General features: G+C 38.4%; 1 long non-coding RNA gene across 1 annotated transcript in view; it reads left to right on the top strand.

The window, feature by feature from the left end:
* The window catches only part of LOC135407102 (uncharacterized), a 38,390-nt gene extending 26,044 nt beyond the window's left edge, over positions 1 to 12,346 (top strand). The window contains exon 2 of the long non-coding RNA XR_010426700.1: positions 12,053 to 12,346. This is a non-coding gene — a long non-coding RNA (uncharacterized LOC135407102). The remainder of the gene's footprint in view (positions 1 to 12,052) is intronic.
* Positions 12,347 to 12,901: the final 555 nt, after the last annotated feature.

Genomic DNA, 12,901 nt, shown 5'->3' with positions numbered 1-12,901 from the left:
GCAATGCAGTCTGACCCTAGAGGTGGCCCTACTTTGGCATAGAGAGCTTCCAAAATCCCTTCCCATCCAGACGACTTTGTGTTAGATTATATCCCATGGTCACTGGCTCTCCTTCACATGGCTGCCATGTTCTGCTCTGCCTGTTTATGTATGAAATTTCCACCCACAGAAATTCCATAGCACAACATCATCTTATTTCATTTGTATTGTCTGATACTTCCTGTAATTTTTCGTTCCTATATTATTTGTGCACTCTTAGTATTGTCCTTCTGAAATTCTGTCTTCCACCACTTTCTAGGATGCCTATTAAGCAATTTTTGGTCCAGGCATCCTATTTCACTCATTTTAACTTTCAGACTTACAGTCCAAGTCTGTCACCTCAAAAAAAAAAAAACATGCTTAGGCTCTAAAAATTAGTCTGTGTATTTCAGAAGTGTCAAAATCCCTCACAAATGTGCATGGGAGCTGCTGACTGTGCTAATGAAAACAAATTCTTCAGGCACTTAGCTATGGACTTTATGCATTCATGTTTGTCAGAACAGAGAAAAAACAAACAAAAAATGGTCACAGTTTTGCAGGGAATACTACTCTTCGGGCTAAGCTGTAAACTTGGCACACCATGGGTAATAAGGATATGGACTTTATAAATGTATGACTCAAAACTAGCTCCCATAAGCCATAGTTATAAGACTTTATGAAGCTTTGCTGAGTTTCTAGCTTTAAAAATGGATGTGCAGCATTTCCTTCCCCAAGATAGATTTGCTCATCTAGAAATGATAAGATCACTATGTAGTCAATAAATACATAGCATTTAAATATTTTATACATTTAAAAAGTCCTTTTTTTCACCTTGAAAACATATGGACAGTTGTAGCTATTGTTTATATATATTTTATATATATTTCTATAGTATATGTTTTTTACAACAGTAGTCATTCATATGAAACTGGACATTGTTAAAACAAACATAATACTGTAAAACAATTACAAAAAAAGAAGAAAATTTCATGGCAACTTAACAGTAGCTCAATATGCATAGAGTGTCTGCAGGTAAAGTTTGAGTGTATGGTCTCCAGGAAAATGTGTTTATAAGACTGATTAATATAGTGTTCCAATAAATAATCAAACCAGATATTCCTTTCTGTGGCTGGCAAAATGAAATGCAATTATTTTGACCAAGACTTTTTTTGTTGTTGTTGTTGCATTAATTTCTTAATACCATAAGAATGCCTGACAAATGAATTCCAGGCTGCTGTGAAATCTTCGTCTTTGTTTTGTCTTTGCTTATTTATTCTCACACACTGAATGGAAGAATGCAGACTCACAGGAACTAATGAGGTAATTCATAAACCTGTCAGTAACAGACATGAGAATTAATCTACTGGTGGTCTGGTGAAAGGGGAGAAGAGGATTACTAGTACATGGTTGCCAGCCAACATGCCTCCACAGGAAGCCTGAAATAACACCTGAATTCCCTCTTCCCCTAAATTCCACTTGAAACTTCCCCATTTTCTTCTCTGCTTACTTCCTTCTTTGTACCAGTTAGCCAGTAATGTTATACAGGATATAAACTCTGCAACAGATGTGATACTCCATCTACAGCACTCCTATTCTTTGCATGAATGTCTGCTTGGGGCCCCCATGAAGGAGACTTCTCAAGGATGAAATTGTGCCAAACCCCTAAAGGGCTGTTTATTGCCATATTACTTTTATTCTATATGATTCTTTGCAACAATATCATGTTTTTGAGAATGTACTAAGCGACAAGGCAGGACTTCATTACTAATGTTTTGTGAATTTTATTTTCTTAAGAGGAAATGGGGAGAGTAGCCCAACAGGCAACTCCATGTTTATTAGTTTTATTCTGCAGGGAAGTGAGAGGGGTCTTCTATATGTGTTGCTATTCTTTGTTTTTTCATGGGGAGAAGGAAGTCTTTCTGGCTTTATTGTTGCTCTGTTTGTCCTACTCACATTCTCAGGAGAGACATCTGGAGAGAAGGATATGAAAATGTGTGGGAGCAGAAATGCTATGAAAGGCAAGGGAGGTGGTTTTATAATAACCCATGAGGACAGTTTCTCAATGGGAAACCAGTCTTTGGAGAAGAAACTACTAAATGAAAATGAAACTATCAGGATGTTTGGGTAATTCTTGTCTTACTTGTATTACCAGTCTGTTCCACTGTTTTATTACTTGGCACGCTTTATCAATATCTGGTTATACAGTTCCATGCTGTTGCTGATCTCCAGTGGTTATCTGATGTTTCATCAATGCTGTGATGAGCAAAGGGTCATTGAGATAACAATAACTTCTGGCCTTGTGATGACCAGCCAGAAGTTAGTTCTGTTTGACCTTTTCTTGAAACAAATGCTCAAATTCTTTGTTTTTCATGTCTTCTAAGAGAAGCTCACCAGACAGATAAGACTTCAGGAATTTTTTACAGGTTTTAATGACACTCATACACTGTACTTGAGTTGATTCTTTACTGAATGTTCAAAAGAATGTTCAAATCCCACATTTCATGCCCTATTCTCATGTTCTCAGTCCCTTGAAGACTGCCATAATAATAAGGATTAAAAAAACCTATTAATCATTAATAAGAAACTTCATATCTGGTTTATACTTTAGAAAGGAGAAAGCTGAAGAATTGACCTCTTGCCCTGTAAAGAGTAAGTCCATGGGTTATGACTGAGGCCACAATTTTGCCAAGGATAAATCTTGTCAAGCAAATAAAAAGTGCTATCACAGGACAAGGTTTTGGTGGTAAAAGAGAAAGGAATGGTTAACATACAGCTAAATTTTAGTAAGGTTTTAAGGTCAGAATCCATAGAAAAGTAGCAAAACCCTTCAGAAGTCAAGAAAACATAATCTTCAAGGAAGAACTGAACAAACTCAGGTTTCTTGGCAGTAGGATGAGAACAAAGTGTAAGAGAAAAACACAAAAGTACATCAGAAGCTGATATAAAGAAGTGGGAAACAAACTGCTTCCCAAATCTGCAGTCAGTAAGACAAGACAGCTTAAATTGATTCATTGAAGAATCTGTCTTTCCTCCCATGTAAGTTATTTGATCAATGCTGCATTCTTGCATATTGTTACTTTTGCTTTTGTTAACTGTCCTATTTTTTTCCAAGGGTCAGGTTGCTTGTAAACAAGGACTCATTTTCCAGTCATCAGTAAACCTTTTAGAAAACATCTGGTATAAAATTCTGACAGGAAAATGATCAGCTTCATGTAGGAATTGCAGAAACCTGCCTGGAGCTTTTAAATCTTTTTTGGAGACCTTAGAAATTCTATTTTTCAACCTAAAGAAGTTGTGCAAGGGCAGTGGGAATAAAAGTTACCAACATAGTATCCTGTTAATTAGCTGTCACCTTGTTTTAAAGACAAGGTCTAGTTTGGTTACTTTACCTGTCGTGTTCATTATCTGTCTCGCAAGTTTGTGAAGCAAAAAGACAAGGATTTCGTTTGTACGATGGTGTTAACTGTCCAGCAGGAGCGAGTCTGAGATCATCAATTCATCCATTACTTAATGGTAATGACTTAAACACTGGGATTCATCTGAATCAGATACAATATTCGTATTCTTCTTTGCTGTCCAGAGTCTATATTGGGCAATATTTGCATTATTTGTACATAAAATTTTTGTTTCATGTATCGCAGTTCTATAAACACTTTAAACATGGGCAAATAGTGCAGAACAATATATGTAAATGTCCATCCAAAAAATGTTCACTTTCTTTTTTTGTATGCTTTTGAAAGTCTGTTGCATTGCAGATTGTGAGCAAAAATTTTTGAAGACAGGGCTACTGGACACGGGTTTACAAACAGAAGCTTACACAAATATGTAACACTGGAAATGTACGCATCTGTCTTCATAGATTTAATGAGACTTTGAGCCAAGCAGCAGGTATAACACATGTGGTCTGAATTATCAGGGACAAAATACACATTAATAATAAGGCTGAGAGCTATAGCAATTAATTCAAAGGAAAGTCAGAGCTTGAGCAAGCACTGTGGCAAAGCCCACTCCAGGTGATTCTTAAATAGAAGAGAGTGAACAGGTCACCATCACTGTCCTGTGAAAAAGTTTGTCAAACTCTGCTGCTGCAGTTCTTCTTTTCAACTTCCCTCATTCCCTTGTTCCAAGTTCCCTTGGGCACAGCAAAGCTTCCCATTATCTCTAGTGCGTGGACCAGAACAATGATACTGGTGGCTATAGATTAAATAGAACTCGTTCTTCACATGAGAGAAAGGATAAAGCTGGGAAAAAGCTTAGAGTTTGTGGTTATATTACCTGATTATGAGAACAGTATTTTGGATGAAGGTCAGCAATAAGTACAGAAGAAAAAGATAAAAGCAAGAAACAAAATACACTGGATTTGAGAAAACAAGCAGTTATACTAAGTGAGTAAAAGGAATAAGAATTTACTGATATGAGGAAATTGTGCATGAGATATATTTGCAACTCATTCCAATATAGTCAATAAAATGAATTGCAATAAAAACAGTCTCATCAGTTTGAAGCAGATGTAGACATTACCAATGATACAGTAAAAGAGGCAAATAATATCAAAGCCATTACCTATGTAAAGGAGTATTTATAAAACCTAAATAGAAAGAGGTAACAATATGACATGCCACACTAAAATTCTGTATATCTTTGTAAGAAAAGACAAGAAAAGTAACATTAAAACCTCATATGTGGAAAGAAAAATACCCCAAACTTTGCATAAGACCTGATGCATTCACATGAGCAATCCCATTTTAATATATGGGAGTACTTATGTGAGTAAACCCCTTTATAGCTTTTAAGTAGTTGTATTTAGGGGAGTATTTACTCTGGGCTCTCTAATCCCTCATATTTTAAGTTTTTTCATCCGCTCATTCAGCTCTTAGCAGCAGTAGGAGCATCAGTTGATGTTCTCTGGTATTACTTGTTCACACTTTCTGTGTTCTATGGCAAGCAGAAGAGCTGAGCTGTGGCATTCCTACAGTGGACGGCCACCAGGAAGGCTCCACTGGGGTGCAGTCATCACTACCTGCCTGACAGCATCTTGGGGAGTGCCTCTGATATCCTCAGGTATATCAAGTTTTGTGTTCTCAGACTTGGGTTTGTGAGACAGGTATCCCAGCATCTGCACAGAGAAGTTGCTCAAAACACTTGCCTCTGACTTGGGTGTGAAATATGCTGGAGGAACTCATATCTCTGCCAGTGTTTGGGAGGTGTCATTCTGTCCGTACCACACTCATCCCACCTCTGGCAGGGTGTGAGGCTTGGGCCCCTTCTCTAGCACAAGTGTAGGGACCTCACCTGATATTCTCAGGTTGCCACTGTGGATTTTTTGGTATTGTGTACCCTGCTTAGCACTATTTTCTCACGTGCTCAAGGCCTCCCTTGTGAGGAAAGATGTGAAAATGGGGGAGGATGATCTTCCTTCGAACAGGAGCTTCAATATTTGCATGCCTTGGACATTGGTTTCTGGATTGACATTAAGGGATGTAAGTGATACATAATATAAGGGATATATTTATTAGGAAAAAGTTTTTCACTCAGCAGAAGGTTGGGCACTGGAATGGGCTCCTCAGGAAAGTGGTCAGAGCCCCAACTCTGGCAGAGTTCAAGAAGCATTTGGACAGTGCTCTCCAGCACATGGTGTGACTCTTGGGACCAACCTGTTCAGAGACAGGAGTTGGACTGTGATCATTGTGGGTCTCTTCCAATTTAGGATATTCTATGATTCTGTGAAGTGACCACTGAAGCAATGCACCCTGACAGCACCATATTTACAGATAGAATGAATAATCTATAGATTATATAAATTGAATGGAATTTTAGGAATGGGTAAATGTACCTCTCCTTTCTTGTAGTTTTGTATGCTTTATTTTCTCAGCACTGTCTTTTTGGCTGTCCTTTTTTCTGGCTGCTGTCACAACTATTACTGTTCCCATTCTGTGTACCTGCCAGTATCTTCTCCTTCTAACTGTCTCTTCCAACCTTCACAAAAATACTCGCTCCATCTTAAAGATGTCTAACCTCAAGATTCCTGTCCTAAGCACTGAATTTGTTTCTGTTCTTTCTTGTCCTCCCTCCACTGCAGGATTTTGCTATCTTTTCACCCATGAGACCATTTGATTGAATGAAAGGTTTGTCTTAGAGCTTTAAGTGTTGAGTAGAAATGTGTTATATAAGTTGCAGCGACATTTAAATGTGTCCAAATACATTTATGAGAAACCAAAACAGGAAGCAGATTATTTACTTTCTTATACGAGAAGTTCCCATCAGATTATTAGAAGCAAAAAAATAGCTGAAGAAATGATTCCTAGGGTTTTCACCACCATAATATCAGTGAAAATCATCAAAGATCAGCAATCCAGAGAGAAAACTCTGGGGAGGAGTAAGTAAATTCACTTGTGGTGACAAAAGTCACTCTATTTCCCCAAGCAAGGAAACAAAGGAAGTATTCTGCTTTTGAGAATAGCTGTGGGGTGAGACCATACCAACACTGGAGGATTCAAATGGAAACCAACTCCTTACGAAATGCAGCTTGTCATGTCCCAAGTTCAGTCCTGTACAACAGGCAAGCCATGAAGGCTTCCCTTGATGGAGGGCAAAATATTTCAAGGAGACAAAGAACAAGAGAAACAACAGACTGAAATCTTTTCCACTGTTAATCTGTAGATGATTGTTTGAGGGCCAGACTACTTACCCTGGATTAGACAGGGGTACTTCTCTCTCACTTTTCTCCCTCTTATCAATCACTGAAGCAAAAGTGCAAGCTTCTGCCCTTTTTGTAATATGTTTTAGCCTAGAGATTTGAATCATAGATGGTTGTAGAGCAATCACTGCCACAGTAGAGGAAGCTCCTTTCAGAGACAACAGAGGCCAGACTCTCCAAAGGCCAGGTGTCTCCTTAGGCTCCATCACTCCTTGCCCACAGCATTGCATACCTGAGCTGGCTATGAGCAGGCAGCAAATATTCTTCAGCTTTTGCTTCATTAAGATGAGGGACAATGGAATCCCCACTGTGCAGGCAGGTGACATTTCTGACTCCCCTCACATACAAAGTTACCACGCAGTAGAGAGTGGCACAAAGAAAAAATTCCAGCCAGCATCCACCACGAAGTCCACTGTTCACTAGTTTATTAGCTGAAACTTGTTTTCAGCTATGTAGGGTATCATATCCACACTTGCAGGAAAACTAATCAACTTCCATTCATCTTTTCTGAGCACCATCTCTTTTAGCACTCTTGTTGAATTTTTTCTCTTTTGAGGACTCTTGTCCCACCTGCTTTGATGGAAAGTGGAGGAAGAGGTGATGAACAGAGTTCATTTACAGTATTTGGTAGAGATTTATGATGCTTCCTTTCATTTTTCACATTACTCTCTATGGGTAAAATCAATGATACTTTCTCACTTGGCAGAAGAATCTTGCACGTGATGTACGGAAATCATTGTCTTGGTGTATGTGATCTGAATTCTAACAACTTCATTTCCTTCCCCTTGCTCCTCTGCATCTCAGTTAACTTTTCCTTAATTGGTTGACTCTGTTCAGTTACGGTCAGAGCAATTATTCTCAGTCTGTATTTACTTTTGAAGGTCAATGTTAACTATTTCACCACGCATCTTTCATTTCAGATCTGCAAGGGACTTATATCTTCTCTATATTTTTCCAGTCAGTCCAGAAAAAGATATCACTTCACCCTGCAAGTCTTGTAAGGGTGGCATTCTGTCATTCATACAAAATAACTAGGTAAAATTTATTTTCCATCTTCACACTTGACAATTATACCTGTGTTAAAAAAAATAAAATAAGTATAAAATTAGCTAGGATTCAATAACATGTAGTCAGGTAAAAATATATAGAAAACATATAGTTAACATCCCTGGCACCATAAGATAACAGCATTGTGATGACAGAGATTTCTGGTTTTAGGGAAGTTATGAGTAAGCTTTATTTCAGTACAACTAAAACTGTTTTACAGACTTGAGGAAAATGCAGGGTAGAACAGAGATCTTCCTCAATGTTCTTAGTGCCTTGTACACATTTTTTTGGTAAAGTATCCCAGGGATCAATATTGAGGCAAATATTGTCTAACATCTTAATTAATTATCTAGACGTTTGGAGAGACTGCACCCTCAGTACATTTGCAGATGATATAAAACTGGGGCAAGTGGCTAACATAAAAGTCAGTTGTGCTGCTATCCAGAGGGATCTGGACAGGCTAGAGAATTGGACTGAGAGGAATGTCACAAAATTGAACAAGGCATAATGCAAAGTCTTGCATCTATTGAGTAATAAACCCAGGCATCAGGACAGGCTGAGTGCTATAGCCTGGGAAGCAGCACTACAGAGAAGGATCTGGGTGTTCTGGGCTGACCAGGCTGACCATGATCCAGAAATGTGCCTTCACAGCAAAGGTGGTCAGCAGCCTCCTGGGCTGCTTTGGGCAGAGCATATTCAGCAGGCTGAGGAATGGGATTCTTCTCCACTCAGGACTGGTGGACCCAGCATCTGCAGTGCTGGGTTCAGCTTTGGACTCTCCAGGGGTATTGGAATGAGTCAAAGGGCCATGAAAGGGATACAGGGACTGGAGTATCTGACATATCAGAGCAGACTGAGAGAGCTGAGACTGCTCAGACTGGAGAGGAAAAGGTTTAGGGGAAACATCAACATGTATAAATACCTGGTAGAAAAGAATGAAGATGAGAGTGTCAGATTATGTTCAGTGGTGCCCAGTGACAGGACAAAAAGCAACGGGCACAAAAAAACACATGAATCTGAACATGAAAACACTTTTTTACTGTGACTATGATCAAACACAGGAATAGTTTGCCCAGAGAGCAATTACTTGCTTCTTTGTTCACTTGCGTGGCACACTCAGACAAAAACCTTGAAGTGCACAGAGTGACTGGTCATTCCCTCCAGTCACTGGCTGCTGCGTCCTACCCTCAGACAGCATGTCAGAAATTCTGTGAGATGTGGTGAAGGTGGGTTGCATGGTGGGGTATTCTGCACAGCTCCTAGTAAGCTGTCTCGTTGCAACTCCTTAATGGATTAACTCCAGTCTTTGGACACCTCATGCTCCCAGTAACAGCCCTGCAGCAGGACCATGTGATTCTTCTATGCCCTATCCTCCATTCTCCAGGACATGTCCTTCATAGTCTGTTTGAAGTAACCTTGGGTTCTGCTGATGGCAGTAGGTCCTACCTACTGTTGAGTCTACATGTTCTACCTTCACTACAATGCCATCGATACCCAAACCTTCCACGTTTAACAAAAAGGGAAAGGAGTGATCTGGGAGAGGGGTGCAGTGGTGCTGGTAATGGTTACTCTGAAGAATTTGAGTATAGAAATGTTCTGCAGAAAATTAGATCATTTCTGTTGCGCTGAATTAACATAAAAACATAAATACAGAAGGTGGTGTGTGTTATCTGCACTCTATCTAACTTGTACTAAGTGTAAGTAGGGATGTGTTTTTTATTTCTTTCACATTTTTACGTAGGCTTAATGTCCTTCAGATTAAATAGGTATGGTATTTTCAGGTGTGATATCTGAAGTCATTGTTGCTATCAGCATGTGAGGAAAAATGCATAGCACTCTGATCTGAAATAATGGCAATACTGTCTACTTGACTGTAAAGGGCATGAGAAAAACATCAAGAAGACTCTACTTTGAAAAACGTTTTTAAAATATCCCAGAAAGTAAGAGACAGGTGATATTGTTTGCTATGAAGTACTATGTAAAATAGCCTCTTTTGCATTACGTGCACTAATTTCATGTTGTTTGTTCAAACTTAACCTTCACTGCTGGTCTACTGTCATCCACAAAGTTTACTGAAATCATTAGGGATAGATTCATGCTAATGTATTTGAAAGCACTTCACATCCAGAAGGTCTAATTGGACAAAATACTGTGCACCTTATATCCCCTTTAATTCCTTACTTCAATTACCCGGGAGAAAAGGAAATTTCAGAGAAGGCAGCACAGAATGCAGCAGCAGAGCACTCTGGAAGTCTTACAGCATGGATGTCTAAGAACCATGGTTATACTAGGTGCCCACAAAGCCACTTACACTCTGCACATAATCTGCGAATCTTTCCTAGACTTCAGTGACTTGATTTTGGATAGGGCACTCACTCTTTTAACTAGTGTTATACTTGAAAATATTTCAGATAATTAAAGCTGGTACAGCTGAGGACAAACATTTAGTATAGCTTGAATTCATGGAAAACATAACTGGCTTGTTAGTCCTCCTTAGCAAGACATGGTCATTTCAACACCAGCTCTGATCTAAGTTATTAAATGAAAAATCAGTTATCTATATTTTCTACCAATTTTTCTGCCTGAAAAGTTCACTGTGACAGAATGACCGGCTAAGACTGCAGATGAGCCTTTAAGAAATTAGTTTAGGGTTTACTGTGATATGATAACACAGCCAGAGGCACTAGTATTTGCATTCAAAATATATGAAACCACTACTTTTTCTGCTGATCCTACTGGCTTTTCATGTGTCTTTCCCACTTTCACTGCAGAGCTCAAAGAAAAGTCATTAGAGGTTGGCAGATCTCTCCTTTCTTATATGTCCAACCTTCTCCATGAAATCAATTACTTAAGTATCCTCTCTATATAAAGATATGTAGGGAGGGAGAGGAAAATGCTTGGATACCTAGTTTTATGATTTTATAACTTTTTGCACACACATCATTAATAATTCTTTCATGTAATTTTCCTAAACATACTCACTGTCCAAACTAAACTTTTACTGATATACTTCTTTTTCTTTATTTTTTTGAAACCCATATTTAAATTAAATGGCTGCAAAAATGCACAGAGAAAACTTATGAATTTGCCATTGAGTCACAGGAAATAGAGCCTGGGGCCAGGGCAATGGAAATGCAGGACACTCTGGGTTATGAGCAAGAGTCTCTGTAGGGTGAGTATTGGCAGAAGGACTATACCTCTCAGACAAAGCTATTATATCAAATCCCAATATCTTCACTTTTCAAGGTAAGGGAGATTAAGAGCTGACATTTCAAGACCAAGTCAGAGAACCTACTGATTAAACACTAATCCAAACTGTCCCTTCTCTGCTATCGTCAAGGAGGAGGGTGAGCTATATTAAAAGGAGAGTATAATTCTGTTGATTGATTTGCTGAGTCCTTGCATATTTCTCAAGGTTATGATATTACAGTTTGCAATGAAACATGAAAGTCTAGTTTTGGTGTGTTCCAACATGAAAACAACAGAAAATACTATGTACTCTGTTGTAGTGATAGCTAGTTAGTTTTGTACGTGTAGGTCACTTATGTTCTCACAAAGTTTATTCTTCAATGACAGATATATTCAAAAAAACCTCGAAAAGAGATTTTAAACCACTATTAGGCTGATTAAACTAGTAATATCTCTTCTTTTCTTAACGGTTGGATTCAACTGTCCTACAATGTAAAAGTACCTTCTCTTAGATGAACTGGTACACCTAATTGATTCACCTGCAATTCAGTTCTACATTATTATGGTCAGTATTCTATTAATATTAGCTAGGGATTAATTGTGCAAATAGTAAAATTTTTAAAATCAGATGCTAAGATGACTCTTTGGTTTCACATTCATGATACATTTTAAAGTTTCTCAGTTGTTTTTCATTAAATGTATTTGTCTGATCTACTGTTTTAAAAGAGAAATCCAGATTTGTTGCAAAATAGGTGTTACTTCAGTGCAGAGCTGTCTCCCGCACTGCATTTTAGTAAAATGCTTGGCTAGAATCTTACACTGATTGGGGACTTAGAAGAGATCAAATACTGTAAAAATAAGCAGACAAGAAAAATACCAGCTTAAGATATTTGTAAGTGTCCTTTTCAGAAAATCTTTTAGAGTATAATTCCCTCACAGAAAACTCTTTTGTGTGATTTCATTCGAATCTTTGCACTTACTTTATACCAAGAAAAAATGTTCTTTTCTGATCTCAGCTAAAACCAGAAACCATGGCAATATCAAAATGTTTGAAATGTTACCCCTGAAGACAATGTTCATTATTTCTTGTTCTTTTTGCAGCTCTACTGATGGAGCAATTGCCCAGAGAGTACAGACTTGGTTGAGCTTCCTTATCATTAGAGTGTTCACTTTCAAATCACCTACCTGTCTGTTGAGTATGCCAAGCACGAGGCTTCGAGAATGATAAGAAAGGGATGTAGAAGTACAAACACACATGCCACTCACCCTCTCTTGTTCCTGTTTGTTTGGGTTTTCTTTTTTTTTTTTTTACCTTATATCAACAAAGTCAGAATTCATCAGTCCAGAGAGTGAAAAACATGGGCACATAAATAACACACACCACATTTTAGTGCATTGACTGTGTGCCTGTGTGTTTATTTTTACTATAAACGATTAATGAATAAATTGCTGAAAGAATTTCAGGTTAAGAATTTAAGCCACATTTAAATCCTTTCTAGGCAAAATCCCTGATCACAAGGCTTCACAGCTTTACTCTTGTTGACATTTTCTCACTGGTGAGTGTGAAGCAAGCACACTGAGTGACTCACAACAGGATCTACCTGGGGTAGTGAAGCAATGAGATGGCCCTTTCTCAATTTTTTGGGCTATTTGGGGCTGATTTCTTTTCCCCTTCTCCAAAGGCTCAAGGACACATTGAACCCATCATTCCTGAATATTGGACGTGTTCCAATTATTTTATCCGACAGATTTGCCTTAAAAGTCTGTGGAAGTGTGTTGAAGACATTATATACAGGGCTGCTGGGCACGACAGAAAGACCCTCAGACCCATTTGGACCAACAGCAGGAGACAAGGAGAGATTAACTTACAACACCTCAACTGGCATCAGGTCCCTTTATGTGAAGAAGTGAGTCAAGTCCCTGGATCCAATTCAGGAAATTATTTAAATA

The sequence above is a fragment of the Pseudopipra pipra genome, chromosome 2, assembly GCF_036250125.1.
Source record: "Pseudopipra pipra isolate bDixPip1 chromosome 2, bDixPip1.hap1, whole genome shotgun sequence".
NCBI classification, from domain to species: Eukaryota; Metazoa; Chordata; class Aves; order Passeriformes; family Pipridae; genus Pseudopipra; species Pseudopipra pipra.
Note: the sequence above shows the minus strand (reverse complement) of the source record. Positions and strands in the feature narration are given on the sequence as shown.